This window comes from Arachis ipaensis, chromosome B02, assembly GCF_000816755.2.
Source record: "Arachis ipaensis cultivar K30076 chromosome B02, Araip1.1, whole genome shotgun sequence".
NCBI classification, from domain to species: Eukaryota; Viridiplantae; Streptophyta; class Magnoliopsida; order Fabales; family Fabaceae; genus Arachis; species Arachis ipaensis.
In genome coordinates this window covers 10,961,973-10,965,337 of record NC_029786.2, presented here as the reverse complement: position 1 = coordinate 10,965,337, position 3,365 = coordinate 10,961,973, and the positions used below count along the sequence as shown (strand labels likewise).

At 28.3% G+C, this 3,365-nt stretch overlaps 1 protein-coding gene across 1 annotated transcript in view; it reads right to left on the bottom strand.

Moving 5' to 3' along the window:
* The window catches only part of LOC107626884 (probable disease resistance protein At1g12280), a 38,990-nt gene extending 38,457 nt beyond the window's left edge, over positions 1-533 (bottom strand). Inside the window, exon 1 of the mRNA XM_016329778.2 lies at positions 154-533. The gene's annotated coding sequence lies outside the window, so the exon portion shown is untranslated. The remainder of the gene's footprint in view (positions 1-153) is intronic.

The window sequence follows — 3,365 nt, the reverse complement described above, 5'->3', positions numbered from 1 at the left end:
ATACAAAATAAATATATTAAAAGTTTAAATTTTTTATATTTTCAATTAAAACTTCTTTATTTTATAATCTTTAACATCTGCCCTAACATGATATATAAACGCAAGAAAGATACAAAAATCTGAAGAAAGTAGATGATGAAATAAGAGACAAACCTCCACTTCAAACAGGATACATCATGTTGCGATTAGTCCATAACCAGAACGAAGACAGCAAACAACCATAATAAAAAATAAAAGCCCTGATTGTCTAGTCAATTCAAAAGAAGTTTTTTTTGTTTTGTTTTTTTTTTTTTTTCTTTTTCAGTGAGAATTGGGTTTATAAAAAAGACGTGAAAACATTAATGTGTTGCATGCAAGACCAGGAAATTAAAAGAAAAGAAAAGAAAAAAAGTGAGAGAAAGAGAAGTGAAGTGAAAAGACAAAGGCAACAGAGGCTTCTTTCAATCACTTGAAAGAATTAAGATCCATATGAAAACGAAGTTGTGGAAAAGAGGGAATCAAATAGCCTACACTTGTGGAATGATGTTTCAAGCAGCAATTTGCTACGAAAGTGGATATTTATATAAGTGTTGTGGGAAAAGACATCACAAGAGTAAACTTAAGTTGATCTTTTGTCTTGTAGCTATTTATGAAAAGACAAAAATAGCCCTTCAATTACAAAGGAAAAAAAGATAAAAAGGTAACACACTTAGTTTGAAGAAATCTGGACAATAAAATCATGTACAGTTCTTTATTTATTATAAGTTATATTATTTGTGAAGTCTCATTAAAAAAAAAGAAAATTTTGTTTAGAAAATGCTTAAAACTAAAATTACTTGCTGTAATTTGAGGTAAACGTTAAAAAATAACAAATTTATTAAAAGAAACAACACTTTTTTATATTCCAAAAATTATATATATCATGTTATCTTATATTGATTAAATAATTATGTATCTATTTTATATATTATTTTTAAATTTGAGAAGTTATAGTTTATATAATTGATTGACAGTCGTTTGACACATTGCTTTTAATTGAAAAAAATTAAAATTATAAGGAAAAGTATATGGAACCAACTCCTAATCAGCCAAGAATTGAACAACTCAATTAATTATAATTATTAATAATTAATTTTAAATTTTTTAAATTCAAAATTTAAAAAATTTAAAACTGATTAAGTAAACCTAATTAAAGTTTATAAAAACTTTCCTCTTCTCTCCCACATTAATCTACCCACCTCCAACAACCACACACACACATACCTCTCTCTTTCACCGTCAACGTCGGAATCACGTGAACGCGGCCTTCCATGGCGAACATCGTCACCACGATCCACTCATCTTCTGGCACCGCTCTGAGTAAGAACTGCTGCTCCAGACGCTCAATCCAAGTCATCCCATCCTCACCGCGAAAAATTGGAGTTCCAATTTTCTCCACTGCTCCAGCGCGGTTCTACTCCCCTGCGAGCCACTGGCGGCCTGATGCGACACCAGAGAACTCCATTTGTGACGGATCGGGGTGCCCTGCTCCATGGAATCCACTCATGCATTGATCCTCTGTAGCATCTCCTGTAGCAAGTGGCTGGTTCAACTTCAGAAATTGTTAAGAAAGGAGTGGTGGAGCACGAGTTGTTCTTGAACAATTATAGAAATATAAAACAAAAAATTCATTTAATATGAAAAAAAAATCCTAATGCTTAACAAAAGAAATATCCAGTTATATTTCATATCTATAGGATTTAAAAAAAAACTATGAAATTCTTAAAGAAATAGAGATATTCATATTTGCAATACAAAAAAATCAAAAAATATATAAAAGAACATCCGTTTAGTATGAAAAAGAAACATTCTGATACTTAGCAGAAGAAACATTCATGTATATTAACTTATTTTTATTAAGATGAGTTTCGAGGTCTAACCCATTAAAAAGTTAGCAAGTGTTGGCTGAACCCCTCTTAGTTCTCTAGCAGAATTGAAATTATAAACTTTAATCTTATCTCATACATGATACATGACAAATTATTAAATTTATAAAGACTTAAATTTAATATTTGCAAACATGATAACATTATGTTGCTACAATTTACTTCTTCATTGCTCAAATAAAATTATACAATTTAAGTCATTTATTTTTTATTTTTAAAGGTATAAATTGTAATTATTAATTATGATAAATGATATGCCTACTAAAAAAAAATAAGTAAAACTTATTTTACTTCTATTTTTTTAAAATCAAAGTATTATTAATTTTAAAAAAAATCAAATAATTTATATTTTTAGTAAACATTTTTCTTTTAAATGTATCTAAATATGTTTAAAATTTAATAAAAATACTTTATTATTTTAAAAAGTATTTTTTCACAAAAAAAAATCTAATCCAAATAAATACTTTTTTGAGTGATGCTACACATCTAAGTCTTTTTATAAATCAAGTCTAACTAAATTAAATAATAAAACTTGAAATAATACTAGCTATAACTAATTTTTGTTATGTCAAACTAACTTGGTTATACTTGGTTAACAAAAAGACTTGGATGTATAGCATTATTTTATTTTATTTTATTTTCTTTAGGTTATTCAATGTATTTAGTGTTAATCAGGGGTGAAACTAGATGAAATATTAGAGGGGAGTCAAAAATATTTATATAATAAAATAAAATTAAAATAAAATTTTAAGGGGGCTAAACTGAAATTTACATATAATTTACATGTAAAAAATTAAAATTAGGGAGGCCATTGGCCCCTTTTCTACTATGTGGCTCCGCCACTAGTGTTAATATTATTTCTCTTTAATAAGTATAGATGAACTAAAAAGACAATCATACTTGGCTTACATATAATGACTTCTTTAATTATTTTTTATATAATAGTATTTAAATATAGCATGAATATAAATTGATGGGAATCAAAAAGCTCCTGCAATGATATGTGAAAGCCTCAGTCCAAAAAATTAGACATGGCTTAACAGCCAGCCAGGCTTCACATATCATCTAAAACTCTAGAATTCATTCCTAAAAATTCTGAAGAACAAATATATTTTTTTTTGAATTTTTTTTGAATTTTTTCGAAAATTAAAATAAATTTTTTTATTGAATTTTTTGAAAAATAAAAAATAAAAAAAGCTTAAACATAAAATAAAATTACCTAATCTAAGCAACAAGATGAATTGTCAGTTGTCAAAACTCGAACAATCTCCAGCAACGGCGCCAAAAACTTGGTACACGGAATCGTGATCTCACACTTTCCTCACAACTCCGTACAGCTGACCAGCAAGTGCACTGAGTTGTGAGGAAAGTGTGAGATCAAGATTCCGTGTACCAGCATTCTGTGACCATGAGGAAGGTTGCCAGCCCTCTGGCAACTATCACAGTTACGGACGAACTCTC